Source organism: Mus musculus, chromosome 1 (genome assembly GCF_000001635.26).
Source record: "Mus musculus strain C57BL/6J chromosome 1, GRCm38.p6 C57BL/6J".
Classification (NCBI taxonomy): domain Eukaryota; kingdom Metazoa; phylum Chordata; class Mammalia; order Rodentia; family Muridae; genus Mus; species Mus musculus.
The window spans coordinates 10,844,436-10,870,318 of NC_000067.6; the positions used below are offsets into that span (position 1 = coordinate 10,844,436).

General features: G+C 39.4%; 1 pseudogene; it reads left to right on the top strand.

Annotated features, from left to right (window-relative positions):
• Positions 1-1,660: 1,660 nt before the first annotated feature.
• On the top strand, positions 1,661-25,014 carry Gm28659 (annotated as a pseudogene).
• The last annotated feature ends 869 nt before the right edge of the window (positions 25,015-25,883 follow it).

Consider the following 25,883-nt stretch of genomic DNA (forward strand, 5'->3'; position numbering starts at 1 on the left):
TATCCCTAGATAAATTCTTTTGGTCTCTTTGAAGCCTTTGCCTTTAAAGCATGGTAAATGTCAGGGGAATAGACATGCAAGGAAAAGGAGATGGAAGATCAAACAGAATTCTCGATGGAATTAGAAACTCCTTCTTGAAACACTCTCTTTAGCATAATTTTGAGAGTATAATTATGACAGCAACAAGCCTTTTTTCAGTGGCTATGAATTCAGGCTTATATATGACATGGAATAGATTTAAAAAAAAAAAAAAGCAAACATCCAGCAAGGAGTCTGTAAACCAAGTTCCTAAGAAAGATATTCTGGATCTGAGTTTGAGATTTCCTACAACAAAATTTTCATGTGGATCATTTGTAAAAAAAAAAAAAAAAAAAAAAAGACAAAGCAATAGAAGGAAGTATTTTAAAAGGAAATAAGTAGTTAAAACACGCATACAGAAAATTTAAAGCAGGAATTATAATACAGAATGGACAATGTTGGTAGTTAATCACTATAACATATATTATGAATGGACAATGTTGGTAGTTAATCACTATAACATATATTATGAATAACTTGGGAAAGCTTGGGAAGTAGGAATCATGTCTCTCCATCCTTTATGTACAATAAATATAAGACAAATCAACAAAGTGAGCTCTACTCATTATCCAATGGACAAATTCCATCTCTAGAGCTGGGGATGTAGCTCAGTTGGCAGAATGGCAAACATCCATGAATCCCTGGGTTCTATCCCTGGCACTGCATAAAACATTTGTGATGCTTACATCTATAATCCTAGTACTTGGGAAGGAAAGATGGGGTATCTGAAGTAAAGGGTCCAAGGCCAGCTCTGGATACATGAGATCCTGTCTCAAAACACACAAAAGTCAACTTTCTTCTCTTACTGAGAATAATAAAGATATCCCTTTATCTCACAGTAGTTTTCGTCTTCAGGGATAATCAGAAATGTTGAAGTGATTCTACACGGACTCCTTGGAGTTTACTTAAAAATCATTGGATTTCACTTTACCATGAATTCTTTGAGAGGTATGGAAACTTCTCTTATCTACAAGACATGTGCTGTAAGTATGCAGAAGTAATACAACATCTCCTGCATATGAATCGTGAAGTCAAGGAGAATTAGTATTGGAAACTATCAAGGAGGAATGATGAAAATTATTCACATAGGAAGGCAAGCAGAGGCTCTCTCCATGTGTGCAGAGTCACCAGACTGCAGGATTTAAGAGACTGAGTACTTGGTATTTACTTAGGACTGAATCATTATACAAAGCCCTGTTTGTTACAACATGTTGAAATTGAATGGTACTTTTCTTCTCCAGCAGCTCTTCTGCCTCCAATGACAAGAACCACCAACATAAGGCAAAACTCACATGAGTATGGAAAGCTGAAGTCCCTACCCAAAGTGAAAACCCTATGTCTAAAACCCTAACTATAAGCATCTACACCAAGTGTATGGTGTCATTTATGCACTAATAAGGAAAATTATGGAAGTTTGCTAACTGAACATCCACATTGGTCTCTACTTCTTCCAAACACTTCACTGACCCCAAAGAAAGACATTTAAAGAAGAATTAATTCTCCATACCCTAAGATGTGAGAGAACAATGACAGAACAGAGGTCACAATCCCTGTCTTAACAATGGAAAGGCAGACAGATAATATGGAGAAATTGCCCAGAGTAGGCATTAACACTCAAGTAAATCAACAGGACAGTGGAAAAAGAAACAGTAGTGACAGCAATGGAATGAGTGCTGACACAAAGCTACTGAGAACAGGGTAAGTATGAGCAAATACCCAATGAGTTATCAGCAGGGATGTATCTGTGTTGCCCTTGGTCTTGGGTTCTCCTACTCATTACAATCATCTCCTCAATATATGTGGTGCCTGGTCACCTGGGGCCTATTGGGATTATGTAGTCTTAGATCTCTACTGGTCCCATGACTTTCTGAATAGACATAAAATCAACAATAAAAGTAAAACTTAGCATTTTTAATATGAATATTACTAGACAGGAGCATAATAGATGCCTGTCAAATCTACAAGTGTAGGAAGTCAATGAAATACCACCTAGTTATAATAATGAATGAGATAAACTCTGTGAATTCATATGGAACCATAAATTGGTTATATTACTGTGTTGCACTATCACTACAGAACACAGAAATGCACATTATTTGATATACAACCTTCAATCCAAAAGAAATTACAACCCACACAAGCATGTGTCTCATTCTTAAAAAACAAAACAAAAAAAAAAACAAAAAAACAAACAAACAAAAAAAAACCCAACAACTTACTGTATGTGATACTGAGTGATATAAAGTGGGAAGGATTCATGGCCATAGTGCACAGTGGAAAACAATGGACAATGCTCTGAAGTCCATTCTCTCTTACCTTTACCTGGGTCCCAAAAATCAAGCTCAAGCTTCCAACCTTGCTTGGCAAGTTCTTTTACCCACTGAGCCATCATACCGTTTCCCCTATACACTGTACAGGAGTTGGAGGGAAATAAGAAAACAATAAAATTGGCTGCCTACTTTAACAGAGGGGACAGAGGTAAAACAGACACTGGAGGAAAGTACTTCTTTCTAGAATTCTAAAACATTTTATAATTTTAAAATAAATAAAATGAAGTCACCTAAAACTGAAGTCAAGCTAAGCAAAGGCTCCATTTTTGAAGTGGTTAACACAACCACACTGAAGATGGTAAGGAGGAGGAAGTGTGATAATTTATGAACTCTGACTTCATCATGTCAGGGGTTGTGGTATGGGTGGTGTCATGAAATACAAGCAGAACCAGAACTGTTTTCATTAGAGTTTTAAAAATCTCATGGTTGAGGCAATTCTTCAACTATTTCAGCAATAGGATTAGTAAATATATCAGTGTTTTAGTGAGGCAAGACTCTCAATAGAATACACGTGTACATGCATGGACTGGAGGCTCCAAACACCAAGTTATTGATATGATTCCATTAATTCTTTGTTTATATATATATAGATATGAATACGTACATACATGTGTGTTCATGTGCTCTTAATGTATTTATTTCCTAGAACCAAGGGGAGTCTGTGGCTTCCTTAAGTACATCTGGAACACAGGTCTTATTCTCTAACTGTTCCCAAATTTAATATATCAGGATCATGGAAGAGATGTTAGACTCTAGAGTTTTCATGGGAAAGGTACAAAGTGAGTTTTGAACATCATGTTAAAAGGGTCAACTCCAGAGCAAAGGTACAAGATGAATTCTAAATATCATGATAAAGAATAAAATAATTCTATTTTTAATTCTGGAAACACACACAGACACACACACACACACCAAAAACACAAGAATCAAAATGTGTGATGACCTCATTGAGCAAATATGGAACCATTTTGTCCTCAAAGCAATTATGTAAATAATGAGTTATAGACATTTTTGGTTTTCCTTATAATAAGTAGTTAATAAAACACTTAGAAAAGAAGACAGGAATCTTGTTTCTAACAGCATTCTGACAGCTTATTGGTAAATATGGAGGAAACACTGGCATAGGAAAGTTATCATTTTGCAGCTGTAAAGATCAAGGCTGACCTAGATAAGACCCAGTAAAGGCTCCTAAGGCTGATGAGAAGAATTTGTCCTTTTAAAAGATAATTATTGTGGTATATATTAGTTTATAATGCTATTACGTTATTATTTTAGAAGATTCCCCTCAGATCAGCCCTTCTGAAATCTGACACATGAAGGACACTATAAGCATCAGGAGAGATTAGGATGTAAGGAAGTGATGATCTGTATCTAAGTGGACAGTAATCTAAGTAGCATCAAGCTGTCTAATCATCACAGACTAGATGGATTACTTGATTATCACTATAACTAAAATTTCAAACCTAAGAAGGAATGCCTTCCACATGAGACTGGCTGGTACAAACCGGTGAGCCTAGGATGCTAGACAAGAACCAGCAATGCCTTCCGAGTTCAGGGAGAAATGGTGTATGCATTGTGCTGCACACACTCAGAAATTACAGATGCAGATAACAGAAATACTGCAGAACTGGGCTTTTCAGAAGTCCACTCAAAGTGTCAGAAGGAATTTGCCAGAAAGAAAATATAAAAATCAGAGGGTATATAAAAGAAGGAAAAAAAATGAAACTAGATCAGGTTTGATGGAGGTAACTGTGAAGTACAGTAATACAATAAATAACTCAGGTTTGTCCAGGAGATGGTTCAGAGGATAAAGGTGTAACAACTCGGGTGTGATGCCCGAGACCCACCTGATGGGAGGAGAGACGGGACTCCCGAAAGGCTCCTAAAAGAGTGACAGATCCATGTGTCTCTCCCCTGCTCCCCCCACATAAAAATAAGCAAATGTAAAATGAAATAAACTTTTTTTAAAAAAAAAAATCTAGCTGCTATTTTCCAAGGTTGAGATGGGTTGATTAACAGCAATGGAAACACTCTAGCAAATGGCTTCTAAAGATCATTAATTGATGTGGAGACATATTATTTATAAATTGATAGAGTCAGAAAGCAAGTTTCTGTTTAGTTTCCATGTGGAAATAACAATTTCTTCTCAACCTCTAACATTTGTCACATTAAGTTCTTCTCAGTGTGCATTAAAATCCCTACTGTCCAAGACCTCGTGTATCTATCTCCTCAGGTAGTTTAGAAAGCACCTGAACATCCCTTGTATTCTTCCTCTCTGACCATGAATTTTGGCCTCTGTAGTCAAGATTGTCTCATTTAATCTCATGAAAACAAAACAAAACCATGTCTTTCCCTATCCTGTATTTCCTTTTCTGTCTCTATAACTGACCTTGGCCTGACCAGGTCCAGGTTGATACCACTGCTTTCCCTACTTCAACTGCAATTTTTGTCATGACTATGAAAGAGCAAGAGAACAAAACCTTTCTTTGATTCTATGGATTTATACCATGAGTTCCCTCTCCACTCTACTTAACATACATACTTGAGAATGTTCAGTCCTCTTCTGGCTGCAGCAACTCAAACCCCATTAAACTATGTCCCCACCAGCAGTTCTTTGTTCTCTCATGTTTGCTGTTTCCCTGCTCCAAACTGCCTGCCTTGTTCACAGACAGTCCTTAGAGGTTTTCTATTTCTTGACAGGAACACTAGGGTCAAGAGTCACTAGTGGATTTGACACACCTACTGCCTCTGACATTGATCCTCTATCTGTAAGCTGTAGATGGAATGATATTTCATCAAGCCAATCCTTAGAAGAGAGAGCATGTCAGACTTGTCTAAAAACTTTTAGTCATCCCAGGGGTCACATATATATTTAGTAATTTCATCTAGCCCTGTCCTCACAGAGGAAGAGTTGAGAAATGACCTTTAGTAAAGGATTTCAAAGACAATGGTGTTACTCTTTGATTATGATTTTGTTTCTCTTTTGTCACACTTGCACAAGTCACCTTAGTGTGTTGTGAGTGCTGTGTGTCCTGGGTGATAAGATCACAAAATCCAATTACAAGTGGAGACTGTGAGAAAAGCAATAAGGTTCTAAAAGTAATGAGCACACTGTGACAGACATAGCATTAAAGAAATCAAATATATATGCTTGATAGCAGTAGAAGAATTTTACATGTTATGTGTGTTACTTTTTAGAAATCTTTAGCTAGTGCATAAATATTTGCTACAATGTCATTTCAACATGAGTCTGGTTTTCCTAACTCAAATCTGTTCCTGCTACACTTTCTAACTTTTACCATTATCTCTGACCATTATGACATTATAAGGAAGCTGTCTTTGATGGAGGAGAAAATGAATGTTTCCGTAATGTAAAATGATGATAATTCACTGTCTTTGAGTTCTGGCCCCATATGGGATCTTATTTTAATTTTCAACTTACTTATCCTTACATGAACTATGAAAAACTCATTAAAATTGGTCATGAGTGATTTGCTTAGATGCACGGAGTGTCTAATAGACAGGTGGAAGCTCTGAGTTTGGAATGCAAAATTCATGAGCCTGGATGTTGTTAACTTTTTATCTTGGTCTTGAGTTTGAATTTGAAATTTTAACCTAAGTCCATTAAATCTATACTTTTAAAATTCTTTGCCAATTGTTGAATTTAAGATGATTTTCCCCCACAAAATAGTATTGAATACTATAAAAAAAAGAGAGGCCTATATATCAACTTTTAAAACTCTAGTTTCTTACACATACCCCTTATTCACCTGTTTCATTTTTTTCATTCTTCCATGATAATGGTGTTGTACTGACCTACTTCCATTTCTTTTTCTTCAAGCTTTAGTCAATGGTTTTTATTATGGGATCAAGAAGCCCTGGAGTTCTAGAAGCTAAGATGCATATCTGGCTTCTCACTTTTCAGTGGAGAAGCCTGCTTCAGGGTGAAATTCAGAAATAGGTCTGTCATTATAACTCCAGTTTGAAGCTTTCCTTCCAGCCCATAGGGATATGCAGAGCCTCTCTTTGGCTCTAACTTTGGGTTTTTGGAACTAACAGCAAGATGGAAGGGAGTCTCTGGAGTCATTTCATGCTGTAGCCTGAAGCAGCCCTGCCAAGAGAACAGAGCAGCAGCAGCAAACCAGAGCTTCTGTGTTAGTTACTTTCTTATTAGCAACAGAAAGAAAGTAGGGCTTATATGGTTCACAGTTCTAGGGTACAGTCCATCTGGACATGGAATTCATGGTAGTAAGAGCTGTTCTAGCTGTGGTGGTGGGAGTAGAAGGCATCTACTCCACAGTAAGGAAGTGTGTGTGTATGCTCGCACGTGAACATGTGTGTGTGTGTGTGTGTGTGTGTGTGTGTGTGTGTGTGTGTGTGTGTGTGTTGGGGGGGTGTTGCTCAGTAGACTTTCTTCTTTTCTACCTTTTATTCACTTTGGAATCTCAGCCTGTGAGGAACTACATTTAAAGTGAACCTTCCTTCTCCAGGTAAGTTGTTTTGGAAACACCCTCACACGTATGGCAGAGATCAGTCTCCTTTGAGTCTTCAGATCCAGTCAAGTAGACAGTGATTACCTCTCACAGTTGGTGAGAAACAAGCAGCATCTGGTGACATCCTTTGACCTCAGAGGCAGTGTTACCAAAGCTAGTTAAATTCTTGCTCTTTGCAGTCTAGGGGCCAATAAATTTTCTGTGTAGACACATTGTATTGTTTTATTATTACCTACAGTAGAAATAGATCGAAGCTGTGTCTGACTCCTTGCATCAAACCTCTTCTTTGAGCACTAGCTTTCCTGTACGAGAAGGTGAAATGTGAGCAACGGAGGGAAGAAAGCAATCAATAGTCTTTCTTTCCCGGGTATGATGCCTATGAGCTGCAATAACCAAGGCATGAGATCACTAAAAGTGTCATGCTGTCACTTATATCTGAGCAATAACCAACAACTGTCTAATTTGACTTAAAGCCTAGTTGACAAGAGAAAGATCATGCCTTGCACTTGTAAACCTAGCTATCTATCTGTGGATAGTGAGTTCATGGGTCTTAGAGGAGAACCTATTACTGCCACTTTCCTAAACCAGGATAACCCCAAGTACATTGCAAATACTTATCCTTATACCCGTGAATATGTACTGCTTTTATCCCTTGTTAAAGTAGAGTATGTAGCAAACAGAGAAAATTACAAAATCCACAACTGGTCAAAATGCAGACAACAACTGACTACACGGTGCTTAGCTCTATGTGATACATCTACTACAGAACCCTTACATATCAGGCTGGGGGAGACTTGCATTGTGAATTGCAAAAGAGGCAGAGGGAAGTGTATGTCTGTTGACAGGTTGTGTCTTCTAGATATACTAGGGAAGCTACAACCATGAAATATCACCAAGATCTGAACAATGAGAACAGTTTACATGTCAACATGGATGGAGGGAGTCTTGTGGGGCCCCACCTTTACATGAAGAGCTATAGAGAGCTAATGACTGTAGAGAGAATGAGACTCAGCCTTCTCTAGGGATGAGCCCCTAACTGTATCCAATGCAAAATAGTCAGTCCTAAAAACACATACAACTCAGCAAGTTGTATTTATATATTTATTCACTTACCTGTATGCAGTGGTAGTAATTAAAGAAAAAGGCCATGAATTTGAGAGGGATGGGGGAAAATGATGTACTTCCCTTTTAATTAAGGTAAAATGCGTTAATAAAGATATTAATATATTTTAATATTTTTCATGTTGATGAGTAAAATGGCTATAACAGAATCACCTCAAAATAAATATTACATAAGTTCCAATTTCATTAAATTAAAATTATTTGTAAGTTCTACAAGACAGTACTAACTTCTCTTTCATATTTTTTTTTTTTGCTTTTTTTTAATTTAAAACTTTAGTACTCATAATAGCACATCCCAACTTTTCTTTTAACTGTGAAAATAAATGATCCATTTCCTTAAAGAAAGAACATGCTACTAAATTCGACTCAGAATGCTTTGGTTACTGACAAGAGCCAGGATGGTTTTAGAATAATCCTCTTACTTTCTTTGAAGCTAACTTAGAATTAAGAAGGACTCTAGTGTTTTGTCTAAGCCAAGGTATGACAGACAACATTTATCCTTTTATATAGCTTTCTAGGTTAGATATAAGCAAAGGTTGATGTATACTTTCATCAGAAGTCAGGTCTCTTCCCGATTAGTAGATAGCTTTTTTATTATTTAAAAATCCAGTCAGACTTTTCAGCATTCACTTGTAATCACTGGTACTTAGGAATCTGAGGAAAGAGGAGCTCTTGAACCTAGGGGTCAAGGTCAGGCTCCACAAGAAAACAGGACTCTGAAAGTTAAATAAGACCTGACAAAGGTGCTGTTGATTCTGAATATTTGGTGAGACTGAGCCCTTGATCTTCTTAGGCTAAAGTTTTCCAAATGTAGTGAAATTGAAGCTTGTAGGAAAGGATGGGCGTGGTGTTAGGAGCCACCTTTAATTAAAAAAAGAAAGAGTAGGATGGGGAGATGGCTCATTCAGGTAGGATTGCTAGCTTTTGAAGAATAAGGATCTGAGTTCAAATCTCCAGTGCTCATATAAAGAGACAGATATGGCTTGTGCCTGCAACCCCAACCTTTCAGGGTACAGACAGTCATATCTAGAGAGCTCAATGGCCATCCAGCCAAGCTGAAAGGGCTAAGCTTCCGGTTAGTAAGAAAGCCTGCCTCAAGGCAATAAGGTATCTTGTTCTGCTGTCTTCATAGCTATGCACATCCACACACTCATACACTGCATTTCATACTATAAATACACACACACACACACACACACACACACACACACACAAATAAAAGTGAAGAAAGAAAGTGATATAAAAGTCTGGGGGAAATGGTATATTTCTAGGAACTTAAAAGGCCAATATTTGCAGACTGATGGTATTCATGTGACTCTGAATAATTTGTTGACATGTGAGTCATGTGTGTCTGGTAAAACTCTTGCTGGGAAATGAGAATGTATTGAAGCAAGTCAGCAGCACCCCTTTTCCATTCTTTATCAATGTAAAGTCCTAAGGAGAAAACTCTTGCGTTCTGTTATTGCCTGCTCATGATACCATAACAAAATATTATGGACTGGAAACTTGTGAGCTACAGAAATGTGTTGCTTACAGCTCTGGAAGGTAAGAAAGCACGATCCAGCTGCATGCAGATTGAGTGTCTGGAAAAAAAAAAAAAAAACCTACTCTCTGCCGCTTACCTGGAGCTTCCTGTTGTGTTCTCACAGGGCAGAAACAAATAGCTCTCCAGCCTCACTAGCAAGGCTACTACGATCCTTTTAAGAATATCATAATAGTGGTTAAGTTTCAACATGTCAATTTTTTGAGGGACTCATACATTGAGACTGTGGCATGTTGGGAAAGGTAGTTTCTTGTCTTGATAGGTTCATTAATTCTATTTTCACAGAAAGCTGAAATACATGTGACCTTATCCCAAATGATCACATTCTGCTAGGTTTAGGCAGCAGAAACAAAATGTGGCCCCATCCACTTATCAGGTATTCATGTGTGTACTTTCAAATAAAACCCCTACAAATCTGAATAATGAGTAACCATCATTATACAAAGTAAAATTCATATAAAAGTATCTGTGACAAAATATTGTTAAAGAAATGATCACTTTGTGTCTGTCTAGATATTAGACAAATAAAAATTGCATGCCTATCATTCAATAGAATAAACATGTAATTTACAAATTGCATTTAATTAGCATTCTGTGGGCTATACATGAAAATTGGACTAGGAAAATGATCATGGCATTTGGAAGCTGTTTCAGCTGTTTCAGTTTCAGGCAATGGACAGGGCAGCTGGGGTCTCTCTGGAGTCTGGAGGAGGTCAGTTCTGTTGTTATGCTAAACAGAGAAGTAGATTAACATTTAAATGACTAGCCATAAGGCATAAAAAACCGATTTTTTACTTTAAATTATTCTCAGAGTGACATATTATAAGAATGTCACATTATGCCTTTATTCTTCCTACTGGTATATTTCCTTTACTCTTGAAAAGATGTCATGTAAAAATTTGAAAATAATAGTTATTTTTAGGAAGGACTAGTTTTCTCTAGCTATTCACGTAACTGCGCTTTGAAAGAGCAGAGTCATAGATTTGGTTCTACCAGAGAGCTATTTTTCTAAGAGTTAAAGCATGTTTAACTCTTCCAAAGAACCTAGGTCAAATATTGCTTCTGCTATAAATAAATGATAAAGTTTGAAGCATAATCAAATCATATATGAAAGCCCCATCTATTACAAGCAAATGAAAGTCAAATCTAGTAGTTTCCACAGGCTGAGTATATCTTCTTCCTATTACTTGGGCAAGAAGTACTTGAGATTTTTGGATACCCTTTGGGATGCTGAAGTGTTTGGATATGCATAATAAGATTGGGGATGGGACTTAGATCTAAACATGAACTCATGGTGTTCCATACATACCACATACATATATCCTAAAGATAATTTGCATAACACTTTTATTTTAATTTTTTCCAGTGCTTGGAGTAGAACACAGGACCTGTTACATACCACATAAATACTCTACCATTGAGCTACATCTCTAGTCTTTATATATAAAATTCTTTTAGTAATTTTGTTCATGAAACTCTGTATCATGTTGACACTCAAACAGTGTAGGATTTGGGAATTAGAGATGCTCAACTCTTGTAACTGCATGTATTGTGAATGCTAATTATGTTCCCCCCAAAACTGGTTATATGACAGTGTCTGCAAATAGCTTCTGGGAACCTTCCCCCAATTGGTTCTCATTGGTGAATAAAGATGACAACAACCAATAGCTGGGCAGGGCAGACAGAAGCAGGACTTTAAGATTCCTGGGCTTGGGACAGGGAGGAGCAGAAGGACATCTGCCATGCCAGGAGAATGTGGAGTCAAGGAGAGATGCCATGCCTGAGAAGAGTGCAGGGCAGAGAGGCATGGATGCCATATGAAGGAGTCAAGAGAGCATCTGGAAGAGCTCAGCTAAGTTGGACAGCCCTCTGGGTCTAGAGAAGCCAAGATAGAACATAGAATTAGTAAGTAAGAACTCAGGATTAACCATGTGGGGGTAGGCAGTGGCCCAACAATTGAGCTGATTAAGGCATATTAAAATATAAAGGCAGTATATGTGTCTTTCACTTGGAAACGTAAACCATTGAGGCAGATATAGAACCCACTGTCAGGATTATATAATATTTAATTCAACAAACTCTGACCTGCCTGTTTTAAATGTATTGCTGCAAAGAGCCCAACTCAAGCTTGACTTGCAACAAGGGTCTTTTCTTACTAGACTTATGTAGCTAAGCTTCACTGGTTTTAGCAAGGCATGTTGTAAAGAGGGAGGTAGAATCATCTTATGGCTTTTCAGCTCATATATGTCTTACAGAAGATGGGCATACTTATTGGGATAGGGCTAGCCTCAACTACCTTCCTTCCTGGGTCTGTTCAGTAACATTAGAACACATCTAGATGTGCTCCTGCAGCCATTCAATCTCAATTAACAGTGTATATGCAACTCTCCTGCCCAGAGTTGCAGATATATTTAAAATCATGTCGAAGCTTTTTCAGATGTCCTCCTTGTACCAGGCAATACACACATAAATTTCCTACATATCTTTTCATGACCCGACATCCCATTTCATTTTATCACTGTATAACTTTCCATTGCATGGCTATACCATATTCTGTTTATCAACTCATCTACTGAAGGATATATTCTAAAAATGTACATTTTATGAAAAACAACTTAACAAATATTGGGATAATTTTATAGACATTTTTCTGATAATAAAAATACAAGAGGTTTATGATGTCTAGGAAGATAGTGATCTAGTGATTACTATTTTTAATTTTTTGTAATAGAGAGATATTAGTCAACTAGAACTTGGGGCACAGTTCTAGTAGAGTGCTTGTCTAGGATATACTGGATCATACCATTTAAGCTTCAACACCACAAATACATAAGTAAATAAGCACAGATATTGGAGATTAATATCTTCTTTCTTTTGTCTTTTGTTCTCTCTGCATGGAGTTAATGAGCCATGATATCAGATTAAAATACTCACTGCTGTTATATTTAATAGGCCAGCTTGATCTAGTCTAAAACACAAAATGCTGCTTTCTGGAAGTTGAGTGTGTGGGAATATTTAGATGTCACAGTGATTGGAATGTGTTGTTGAATCCAGCCTCCTTGAGGTTCTGTGGGTCAAGTAGAAGTCTTACTCATCTTCTGCCCATTGCTGACCCTATGAGATAACATTTAACTTCCCAGTGCTCCTGAAGACCAATGCAGCCTTGTGGATGGCTGTTGTGCCCAAGTAGGACTGATTCTCAGCAACAATGTACTTTCCTGTTGGGCATTGGGCTATATATACATAGACAGTCTGGTTTCCAGTTGAGTTGAGGTGTGGAACCCCGGGACCGGGTGGTGATAATTCACCTACGTGGGATGGAAGGAGTTCCCTCATATCTCCTGTACTCAAGGCTCCTGTTGAAGTTACAGCTCCCACAGCCCCCACAGAAGAAGTGTGTGGCTAGTAGTCACATAGACAATGTCCCAAGCTTCTGACCTTCAGGCTAGACTCCTCCCAGTTACCTAGCAACAGTAAAGATAACAACCTACCATAAGAGGGGCTGCTTGCCCTCACCTCACTCTCTTACTCCCCTTACTCTCCTTTCCTCTCACTCTCCTCATTCTCTCCTCTCACTTTCTTACTCTCTCTCCTCACTCTCTCTTTCTACTCTCTAGCCTTTCTTCTCTCTCTCGTTTCCCCCTTCTTTCCTCTTGGCCATGGCCGGTCTCTCTCTCTCTTTTTACCTTCTCTCTTTCCCCCTGCCTTTCTACAATAAAGCTCTAAAACCATAGACTGTCTCTGTTCATCAAGGCCCACTGTGCTTAGATGTTGGGATAGGCTTTCTTCTAATGAGCTGTTTCTAATTTCCCAATGGAAGGCCTTCCTGTGTTCCAGTCAAGGCCCAGACTAAGGACTCTCACCTGCGTGGGAACCTCTCTCCCTCAGCCCTCTCTCCCATAACCCCTGGGCTTCAGGGTGTTGCCTTGGGGCCTCCAGTTGGGGGCTGTCCCTTGTCAAGTGGGGTCAGTGGATTAGATGCCCACCAGGGGCTGAGTGGAAAGCATCTGGCAGCCCTCCCATGTCTGCCTGCCCAGAGCATAGGAGAAACTCTGTCCGGACGTGGGCTATCCTCCCTACTCCCCTCTTCCACTATACCCCTTTTAGTTCCCACACTTTTCTTCTCATGTTTAAAGTAATTTGATGAAATTCACTTTAAAAATAGTGAAATGTACTAAGTATAAAATAACACTATAGCACTAAATATACTTAGGGGATAGATATGTATATAAAATCTGAGATCAAACTCTTTGTGATTTTGATTGTAGATACCCTCACCAATTTACCCTCATCTGAAAGCAAGCACCAGTCTGACCTCCTTTCATCATAAATGTGTTCCCTATGTTCTTACTGAATGGGATGTGAGCTGGACCACTCATATTGGGTTATTCCACATCTATATCACTTTCCTAAATATGATGTTACAGAGGCTCACCTATGATTTCCTATTCATGTTTCCAAATCTGTCCTTTTATTTAAGTAATGTTTACAACTGATAGTAAAATATTTTAGTATAAGCTTACTGCAAATAGTGATCAGGGTAATTGCTTTTGTGTCATTTTGCTTTGGGTTTTTGGTCAGGATCTCAATGTGTAACCTTGGCTGGCCTGGAACTCACTATGCAAACCAGGCTGCATTCAAACTCACAGAGATTGGTCTGCTCATGCCTTGGACTACTGATTCAAGGCTAGCACCACCACACTAGCATGGAGAAGTAGTATAGCCATCTATTTAAATACTGATTTCTTTGTGTTTGGAAAATTTAAGATGTTCTTTGTTAGCTATTTTGAACAATACAATTAACTATTGTCAGCCATCATTCACCTGTGGTGTTACAGAGTGTTCAAGTATACTGCTATGCGATTGATATTCCATCATAGAAATATACTAGAATTCATTCATTGACTCCTCAATAGATGTGCATCCAGGATTTCCAGATTTATACAACTAAGATCAAACTGCTACAGATCTTCTTAGGCAATTTTATTTTGTTTTGGAGACAAGGTCTTTCTAGTGATGTCTAGGAACTAACTCAAAAGATCAGTCAACCTCACAGAGATCCATCTTTCTCTGCCTCCTTAGTACTATGATTAAAGATGTACCACCATGCTTTAGCTCTTAAATCTTCTTTAAATATATTTGTTCACTGGTTAACTCTAGGGATGGGATCCAGGGTTTCATCCATGCCAACCAAAAGGTTTACCACTAAACCACAAACCCAGCTTCATAATTGATGTTAAGATGAATACATACCTGATTGAAAATAGTACAAGCAGTTTAATAATAATCTCTAAAGATGTACAATATTTGATTTGTTTTAAGATTTAAAAGTTAAGATATATTCCCTTTTTCTTGCATTGTACAGCATTATGCATGCAGGAGATTTTTTTGTTTTTTGTTTTGTTTTGTTTTGTTTTAAAAAATTCAGTATACACAACAAAACTTATGGGACACATTAAAAGTGGAAACTTTATAACTCTACATGCCTACATTGAAAAGCCAGAAAGAGCACAAATAAGCAGTCCAATGATACAGCATAAGACCCTCAACAAATAAAACCAGAACAAAGCTAAATCCAGTAGACAGGAAGAAATGACACAAACCAGGGCAGAGTTAGTGAAACACAAACAAGCAGACAGGACAATAGAAAAAACCAATCAATTTATGATTTGCTTTCTGAAAATACAAACATCATCAGGCTAACAGAGTTAGCCAAATTAACTAAAGAAAGGAAGAAGAGGCCCAAAATCAATACAACTAGAGAAGAGTAGGGGAATTTTACAACAGATATAAAAGAAATATAGAAAGTCTGTAAGGGAAAAAATTAAAAGCCTATAGGTGAATTTCTAGATACATCTGAACCACTGAAGTTTTACACCAAATAGAAATCAATATGTTAAACAGAGTCAACACTGATAAGGTGGTTTAAACAGTATGTAATGTCTTCTAAGTATGAAAGCCCAGACTCAGATTCATAGCATAATTGTACCAGACTTTCAATAGTTTCAGTACTTTAAAAATTACTCAAAAAACCCCAAAATAAATGAAGAAAAACCAAACAAACAAGCAAACAAACAAAAATAAACACAGGACAAGCACTTCCAAAGCCTCTTTTAGAAGCCAGAATTACCCTAATATTAATTCTAAGTAGAAACACTGTAGACTAAGATCCCTAATGAATATAGATAAAAATTCTCAATAAAATATTTACAAACTGTCTTAGTCAGGGTTTCTATTCCTGCACAAACATCATGACCAAGAAGCAAGTTGGGGAGGAAAGGGTTTATTTGGCTTACACTTCCATACTGCTGTTCATCACCAAGGAAGTCAGGACTGGAACTCAAGCAGGCCAGGAAGCAGGAGCTGATGCAGAGGCCATGGAGGGATGTTCTTTACTGGCTTGCTTCCCCTGGCTTGCTCAGCCTGCTCTCTTATAGAACCCAAGACTACCAGCCCAGGGATGGTCCCACCCAGAAGGAGTCTTTCCCCCTTGATCACTAATTGAGAAAATGTTCTACAGTTGGATCTCATGGAGGCATTTCCTCAACTGAAGCTCCTTTTTCTGTGATAATCCAGCTGTGTCAAGTTGACACAAAACTAGCCAGTACACAAACTAAATAAAAGTATATATCATGAAGATCATCCACTATGATCAAATTGATTTTATGCAATGAGATGCAGTCATTGTTTAACATATATAAGCCATTAAGTGACATAAACCATATAAATGAGCTTAAAGACAAAAGTCACAGGATCATATCAATAGATGCAGAAAGGGCCTTCGGCAAAATTCAACATGCCTTCTTGATAACTGCCCTATGGAGAGAATGACTGGAGTAAACATACCCCAGTGAAGTGAAGGCAGACTATATATGACAAATCCATAGCCAACATCATCCTAAATGGATGAAAATCTCTAAGCATTTCCATTAAAATCAGGAATGAGATGGGTTTTCTACTATCTCTGGTCCTTTAGCACATAGTGCAGGAAGCTCTAACTAGGTCAATAAGACAGACAGGCAGACAGACAGAGTGAAGAAGGGGGAAGAAGAGATGGAGGAGGAAGAGGAGGAGAAATGGAAGGAAGGAAGGAAGGAAGAAAGAAAGAAAGAAAGAAAGAAAGAAAGAGAAGAAAGAAAGAAAGAAAGAAAGCGAGAGAAGAAAGAAAGAGAAAGTTAACAAGACACATGTAGGAAAAGATGTCAAATTAACGTTTGTGGAATTCCAACTTTTAGAAGTGATAAACATTTCTAGCAAGGCGGCAAGAATCAAAATCAGCTTTCAAAAATCAGGAGTCTTTCTATATGCCAATAACAAACATACTGAGAAAGAAATTGTGGAAACAACCCCATTTACAATAACCTCAAAAATTACACCCAGAACTAAACCTAACCAAGGAGTTAAAAGACCTGTACAAGGAAAAGTTGAAATAGCTAAAAAAGAAGGAAATTTATGGAGACAAGACAGAAAGACCTCCCACATTCATGGATTGGCAGAATCGATATTCTAAAAGTGACTATCTTACCAAAACCTATATATATTCAATGCAATCCCGGTCAAAATTTCCATAGCATTTTTATATAAATAGAAAAAGAAAGTCTAAATGTTATATGAATCCCACAAGGAAGCCAGATAGCTGAGATGATCTTTAGCAAAAAGAATAAGTCTAAAAAGATTATCATATCAGATTTTAAGTAATAAAAACAACTTGATATTGGCACAAAAGCAGACATGGAGGTCAATAAAAACAGAAGACCCAAATTTAAGAATAAATAATTAAAGTTATCTATAGTTTCATAGAGGAGTGAAATTATATCCATATCTACCACTACCCTCCATAAAACCAGACTCCAAATAGATCAAAAATCAGTGTGAAAACTGAAACTCTGAATGTACTAGAAGAAAACATAGAGAATACCGTGTGTGTGTGTGTGTGTGTGTGTGTGTGTGTGTGTACATAGGAGGGAATTTTCTGACTAGCATTCACTGGCTCAAAAATTAAGGTCAATGACTAACAAATAAGATTGCATGAAACTTAAAGCTTCTATACAGCAAAGGAAATAATTAAGAGAAGAGGAAGCTCTCAATGAGAAAGCCTTTGCCAGCTGTGTATCCAATTGAGAATTATCCAGAATGTACAAAAAACTAAATAATCAAAAGTCAAGAGTAACTCATTTCAAGGGATCCAATGTTCTCTTCTGGCCTTAGTAGGCTCCAGGTGCACAGACAAACATGTAGGCAAAGTAAGCATAAAACTTAAAATTTTATGAGAGAAAGAGAATAAAGTGCAAATAAACATCAAAGAAAGTATTCAATGTTCTTAGCAATGGCAAAAATGCAAATTAAAACTATGGAATTTCATTTTACCCCCCTTAGAATGGCTAAGATTAAGAGCAGAACTGACAACAGATTCTGGTGAAGTGGAGAAGAGGGAGAAGCCTCATTCACTGCTGCAAACTGGTATGGCCACTGTTAAAATCAGAGTGGAAAGTACTAAAAGCACTAAGATACATCTACCATTTGACCCAGTTCTACTACTCAAAAACCTTCTACAAGGAGGTATTTTTGGTTGTTCATATTGGTATTGGCTAAATTCTATGTCAGCTTGACACAAACTAGAGTCATTTGAGAGAAGGTACCCTCAGTTTTTAAAATGTCCCCATAAAACCATGCTGTAGGCCAGCCTTTGGGGCATTGTTTGATACAAAAGGGCCCGACCCATTGTGGGTGATTGTCCTGGGTTCTATAAAGAAACATGCCATGAGGAGCAAACCTCTAAGTGGCTCCCTCTATGGCTTCTGCATCAGTGCCTGCCTGCAGATTTCTGCCCTGTTTGAGATCCCAATCTGACTTCCTTTGGCAATGAACTGTGAAGTGCAAGCATAAGCCAAATAAACCCTTTCTTCTCCAATTTGTTTTGGTCATGGTATTTCATCATAGCACTAAGACAGTGTTCATTGCTACTTTGCTCACGATGGCTAGGAAATGGAAGTAGCCTAAATGTCTATCAGCTGATGGACTGATAATGAAAATGTGGTACATATACATAATGAAGTTCAGTTTAGCTGTATAAGAAAACTTAAATAAGGAAGTTTGCATGTATATTGATGAAACTGGACAATATTGAATGCCACAAGTTCTTTCTTATTTGTGAATACTATGAATGTGTAGATTTGAGAATGCAATTTCATGTAACTAGAGAAGCCTGGAGATTAGAAAGGACATGTGTGAGGGGAGAGAAGGAGCTCTAAGGAGGGGCATAGGAGGAAACAGGATCTATTAAGGGGTAAATGGGAGAATGGAAGGGTAATACAGAAGGAGACAGAGAGATGAGAGAAATAACACTAAGCATGTTTGAAAAAGCCACAGAAGGGGAGGGCTTTGCTGCAGTATTTGGGGGAGCCACCTTGGTTCCCGGATTCTGCCAAGACTAGTCTGCGCAGGTGAGACTGTGGACTACAGAAGCTAACAGCTTATGGGACAGGCAGAAGCCACAAAGCTTCTGAGGCAGACTGCTTTTCTGGCTCCAGACATCTGGGCACCTTCCCTGCCAGAGGAGAGGTGTCCACCCCACCCAGGGGGGCTTTGCCACAGCACCTGGGGGGGAGCCATCTTGGTTCCTCGGATCCCGCCAAGACTAGTCTTCGCAGGTGAGAGTGTGGACTACAGAAGCTACACAGATTCTGGGACAAGCCCTGTTTTTGGGCCTTCATCTTCTGCCAGGAGGCAGGTCTGAACACCAGATATCTGTCCATCTTCCCTGCAAGAGGAGAGCTTGCCTGCAGATAGTGCTCTAACCACTGAAACTCAGGAGAGATCTAGTCTCCCAGGCCTGATGATAGAGGCTAACAGAATCTCGAGAGGAACAAGCTCTAACCAGAGACAACTATAACAACTAACTCCAGAGATTACCAGATGGCGAAAGGCAAAGGTAAGAATCTTACTAACAGAAACCAAGACGACTCACCATCATCAGAACCCAGCACTCCCAACTCAGCCAGTCCTGGGCACCCCAACACACCCGAAAATCTAGACCCGGATTTAAAAGCCTATCTCATGATGATGGTAGAAGACATCAAGAAGGACTTTGATAACTCACTTAAAGAAATACAGGAGAACACTGCTAAATAGTAACTAGTCCTTAAAACAAACAAACAACAAACAAACAAAAGAAAAAACAGGAAAACACAACCAAACAGGTAGAAGTCCTTAAAGAAAAACAGGAAAACATATCCAAACAGGTGATGGAAATGAACAAAACCATACTAGACCTAAAAAGGGAAATAGACACAATAAAGAAAACCCAAAGTGAGGCAACGCTGGAGATAGAAACCCTAGGAAAGAAATCTGGAACCATAGATGCCAGCATCAGCAACAGAATACAAGAGATGGAAGAGAGAATCTCAGGTGCAGAAGATTCCATAGAGAACATGAACACAACAATCAAAGAAAATACAAAATCCAAAAAGATCCTAACTCAAAACATCCAGGAAATCCAGGACACAATGAGAAGACCAAACCTACGGATAAAAGGAGTGGATGAGAATGAAGATTTTCAACTCAAAGGACCAGCAAATATCTTCAACAAAATTATAGAAGAAAACTTCCCAAACCTAAAGAAAGAGATGCCCATGAACATACAAGAAGCCTACAGAACTCCAAATAGACTGGACCAGAAAAGAAATTCCTCCCAACACATAATAATCAGAACAACAAATGCACTAAATAAAGCTAGAATATTAAAAGCAGTAAGGGAAAAAGGTCAAGTAACATATAAAGGCAGAGCTATCAGAATTACATCAGATTTTTCACCAGAGACTATGAAAGCCAGAAGAGCCTGGACAAATGTTATACAGACACTAAGAGAACACAAATGCCAGCCCAGGCTACTATACCTAGCCAAACTTCCAATTATCATAGAGGGAGAAACCAAAGTATTACACGACAAAACCAAATTCACACGTTATCTTTCCATGAATCCAACCCTTCAAAGGATAATAAGAGAAAAAAATCAATACAAGGACGGAAATCATGCCCTAAAAAAAGCAAGAAAGTAATCCTTCAACAAACCTAAAAGAAGACATCCACAAGAACAGAATGCCAACTCTAACAACAAAAATAGAAACTTAGAATACCCAAGATTTAAGATAAAATTTGCAAAACACATGAAACTCAAGAAGAATGAAGACCAAAGTGTGGACACTTTGCCCCTTCTTAGAATTGGGAACAAAACACCCATGGAAGGAGTTACAGAGACAAAGTTTGGAGCTGAGACGAAAGGATGGACCATCTAGAGACTGGCATACCTGGGGATCCATCTCATAATCAGCCTCCAAACGCTGACACCACTGCACACAGTAGCAAGGTTTTGCTGAAAGAATCCTGATATAGCTGTCTCTTGTGAGGCTATGCCAGGGCCTAGCAAACACAGAAGTGGATGTTCACAGTCAGCTATTGAATGGATCACAGGGCCCCCAATGGAGGAGCTAGAGAAAGTACCCAAGGAGCTAAAGGGGTCTGCAACCCTATATGTGGATCAACAATATGAACTAACCAGTACCCCCTGGAGCTTGTGTCTCTAGCTGCATATGTATCAGAAGATGGCCTAGTCAGCCATCACTGGAAATAGAGGCCCATTGGTCTTGCAAACTTTATATGCCTCAGTACAGGGGAACGCCAGGGCCAAGAAGTGGGAGTGGGTGGGTAGGGGAGTAGGGGTGGGAGGAGGGTATGGGGGACTTTTGGGATAGCCTTGGAAATGTAAATGAAGAAAATACCTAATTAAAATAAAAGAAAAGAAAAAGCCACAGGAACATATATAGGTAAGCTTACTTTAAAATATACAAATACAAATATATATACACACACATATATATACATATATCTATCTATCTATCTATCTATCTATCTATATATATATATATATATATATATGTGTATATATATATATAGAGAGAGATGGAGGGAGATATTAAATATATATTTAAATGATGTTAACCCACACTGAGAGATAAAGCTTCCCCAAGGAGTCATAGATCATATAACAAAATCCTCAAGGCCAAACAAGTTTTTCTCCTGGTCAATGAGGCCTAAAGATCCTCCAAAGATAACAAGCTATTCCCATTTCTTTTATATGTCTTCTAGAACTTTTAAGGAAAGATTTTTAAGGGTCTTTCGAATAGTCACACAGGCTTGTAGGCACACATGGGTGCTTTGAGCATCTTCATCTATTTGGAGTCCTGACTGCAGGCTCATATACATGAGTTTATTCTGCCTTTCTCACACAGTCTAGCACATGGCAGTGCCTCCTCCCCAATGAAGAGAGCAAAAGAGGAATGCGTAGAAAAGAGACATTCAGTTTGAATCTTGTAAACTTATTCAAAGTACTAAAAGATTTGACTCTTTCCCCTTCAAAATATTTTGTCATTTTAAAGGGAAGATCTTTTATAGCTGTACTTTTTTTTTCGGAGTTTACACCTAAAGATGGTGTTGATGGATGGATATGTCTGTTAAAAAATGTTACATTGTTACATTCCTTTGGGATGTTTCCTTTATATATAACAACAAATTTATATGTATATGTATGTGTATGTGTATATGTACAATAGAATAACCAAGTTTTTGTTTCTGTTTTCTAGTATGTTCATGCAATGCAGCTCTCTCTTTCCTCTCTCTCTCTTTCTCTCTTCTCTCTCTCTTTTTCTATCTCTCTCTCTCTGTGTGTATAGGATAGAAGACCTATACTTTTGCCCACATCTCTCTCTCTCTCTCTCTTTTAAATTCACTGTCCACCCTCTGGTCATACCCTCCCACAATCCTCCCTAGCACCTCCCCTTCCCTTCTCCTCTGAGGTAGGGGTCCTCTAGGTATCCCCCCTGGCCCTTTGCACTTCAAGTCTCTATGAGACTAAGTGCTTCCTCTCCCACTGAGGCCAAATAAAGCAGTCCATCTAGAAGAACAGATCCCATATACAGGCAATAGCTTTTGAGATAGCCCCAGTCCGGTTGTTTGGGACCCACATGAAGACCAAGCTGCACATCTGCTACATATGTGTGGAGAGATCTAGGTCTAGCCTGTGTATGCTCTTTGGTTGGTGGTTTAGTCTATGAGAACCCCAAGGGTCCAGGTTAATTGACTCTGTTGGTTTTCATGTGAAATTCTATCCCCTTTGGGACTGGCAATTTTTCCCTCTATTCTTCCATAAGAGTCCCTGAGCTCCATCCACTGTTTGGCTGTGGGTGTCTGAGTCCATCTGAGTCAGCTTCTGGGTGGAGCATCTCAGAGGATACCTATGCTAGCTGCAATCATAGCAGAGTATCATTAATAATGTAGAAATTGGTCCATGCCCATTGGGTAAGTCTATAGTTGGGCTAGTTATTGGTTGGCCACTCCCTCAGTCTCTACTCCATCCCCTGCCCCTGCACTTCTTATAGACAGGATTAAATTTTGGATTCAAAGGTTTTGTGGGTATGTTGGAGTCCCTATGACTCCACTAGGGTTTCTGAGTGACTACAAGAGAGTGCCTCATCAGATTCCATGTCTCCAATGTTGTGCGTCAAAGCTAAGTTCACCACCACTGATTTTTAGGCATCTCCTTTATCCCATGTCTCTTTTGCATCCTGGAGATGCTCCTATCTTCTGTGGGAACAAAATGGGGAGGGGGCTGGGGAGGCTCGGGGGGAAAAAGGGAAGGAAAAATATGCCACATCTGGCCAGAGTTCCTGTGCTCTGGGCAGGCGGATGCGGGGAGACTGCCAGGCTCTTTCCACACTGCCCTGGGAGGACATCTAAGCCTCGCCCCTGACCAGGGACCCCGAGGCCACACACTATAGCCTTGGGGTTATAGGAGAGAGGGAATAGGGGAAGAAGTTCCTAACACCGACCAGAGTATGCAGCAGGTCTTGAAGAAGCAGACTCTCTATGGTTTAAGAGTTTTATTATAGAAATGCAGGGGAAAGAGAGGAGAGAGAGAGAGAGAGAGAGAGAGAGAGAGAGAGAGAGAGAGAGAGAGAAAGAGAGACAGAGAGAGGAGGAGGAAGAGGAAGAGGAAGAGGAAGAGGAAGAGGAAGAGGAAGAGGAAGAGGAAGAGGAAGAGGAAGAGGAGAGGAGAGGGGAAGACAAAGAGAAAGGGAAGGGACAAAGGAGTAAGAGAGCGAGGTGGGGGCCTAACAGGCCCTTTTTATGGTCCTCACTATTGCTAGGTAACTGGAGAGAAGTTTAGCCTGAAGGTCAGAAGTTTGGGCCATTGCTTGCATGACTACTGACCATGCTTCTCTTGTGGGGGCTGTGGGAGGTGGTACCTTAGGCAGGGGCCAGAGTTCCAGGAGCATGAGGGATCACCTACTGAATTATGACCATCGGGGTTCAGACCTCAGCTCAACTGGATACCAGCCTGCAATTCCCCACAACCTCCCATCAGTTAAAGACTTCCATTCATTATCATGGCCATCTCTCCTGCCCCTCCCCACATCTGATCCTGAACCCACCCCCAATTCCCCTCCCCATTCCTTCTCCCACCCAGTTCCCTTCCTCCATCTGCCTTTTTATGACTATTTTATTCCCTCTTCTAAGTGAGATTCAAGAATTCTAACTTGTCTCTTCTTCTTCCTTCCTTCTTTCTTCCTCCTCCTCCTCCTCCTCCTCCTCCTCCTCCCCCTTCTTTTCTTCTTCTTCTGGAAAACACCAAATATCGGATGACAGCAATGCAGCAGGAGGGCCTGGAGGACCCAGGGGCCCAGGATTAGGAGGCCCCGGTGGCTTCCACGGAGGATTCTGCAGCGGTCTTAGGAGCTGTGGTTGTGGCCAAGGCCGTGGCTGTGGTCGAGGCCGAGGAGCTCGTGGAGGTAAAGCTGAAGACAAGGAGTGGATCCCTGTCACTAAGCTGGGCCATCTGTTTAAGGACATGAAGATCAAGTCCTTGGAGGAGATCTACCTGTTCTCCCTGCCCATTAAGGAGTTTGAGGTCATTGACTTCTTCCTGGGTGTGTCCCTAAAGGATGAGGTTCTGAAAATCATGCCAGTGCAGAAGCAGACTTGGGCTGGCCAGCGGACCAGGTTCAAGGCTTTCGTCGCTATTGGGGACTACAATGGTCATGTTTGTCTTGGTGTTAAGTGCTCCAAGGAGGTTGCTCTGTGCTGGTGTGTCTCATCCCTGCCCCCAGAGGCACTGGCATTGTCTCTGCTCCTGTGCCCAAGAAACTCCTGATGATGGCCGGTATAGGTGACTGCTACACTTTAGCCAGAGGCTGCACTGCCACCCTGCGCAACTTTGCTAAGGCCACCTTTGATGCCATCTCCAAGACTTACAGCTAGCTACCTGACCCCCGACCTCTGAAAAGAGACTGTCTTCACCAAGTCTCCTTATCAGGAATTCACTGATCATCTTGTGAAAACCCATACCAGAGTCTCTGTTCAGAGGACCCAGGCTCCAGCTGTGGCTACTACATAAGGATTTTATACAAGAAAAATAAAAGGATTAAGTCTGCAAAAGAAAAAAAAGAGAATTCTAGCTTATACCTTCATTCTATTTATTGCCTGCATCTCTTAAATATGAGGTTAGCTGTGGTCTGGAGATGATATTCTATATAGCATAATGTTGGGTGATGAAAAGTCAGCTTAGTGATTACAAGCACTTCCAAAGGTCATGAGTTCAATTCCAGCACCCACATGGCCCTCACAACCATCTGAAACTCCAGTTACAGGAAATTCAACATACTCTTATGGCTTCCAGGGGCACTGTACACATATGATGCACATAAATATATGCAGTCAAACACCCAGACATATAAAATTATAAATTGAAAAATATTAAAGGGAAAGGTGTTACTTATTTGTATTTATTTCAACAGTTACAGTTGGTCTCATCCCAGGCCACAATGGCAATGGGCTATGAGAGTCAGGAAGCTTGGCTTGCTGGCATTTTTGGTTCCATTAGGCCTCAGATACTCTGGGGGATCAGATGAGGTAAGATGTAAGCTGAATTTACATTTTCCTCTTCTTGATCCCTAGTTCTATCCTTTATAAAACATCTGCATACTTTCATTCTCAGCTTCCCAGAATCCCAGCCTGAGACATGGACATACTACAGCTTTCATAGAACAATCCTCTTGATGCCCATCTTTGGTTGTTTACAATTATAGCCACTATGAATAATACTGAAATGAACACTTTTACAGGTAGGCATTTACAGTGATGTGGTTTTAAATTCTATGTATATGACAATGATACATGAATTTAGATCATTAATTATCTAAGAACATGAGTCCTTTAAGGGCTTTTCAAAGGGCTTTTCCTTAAATGCCGCAGACCTTCTGGGTC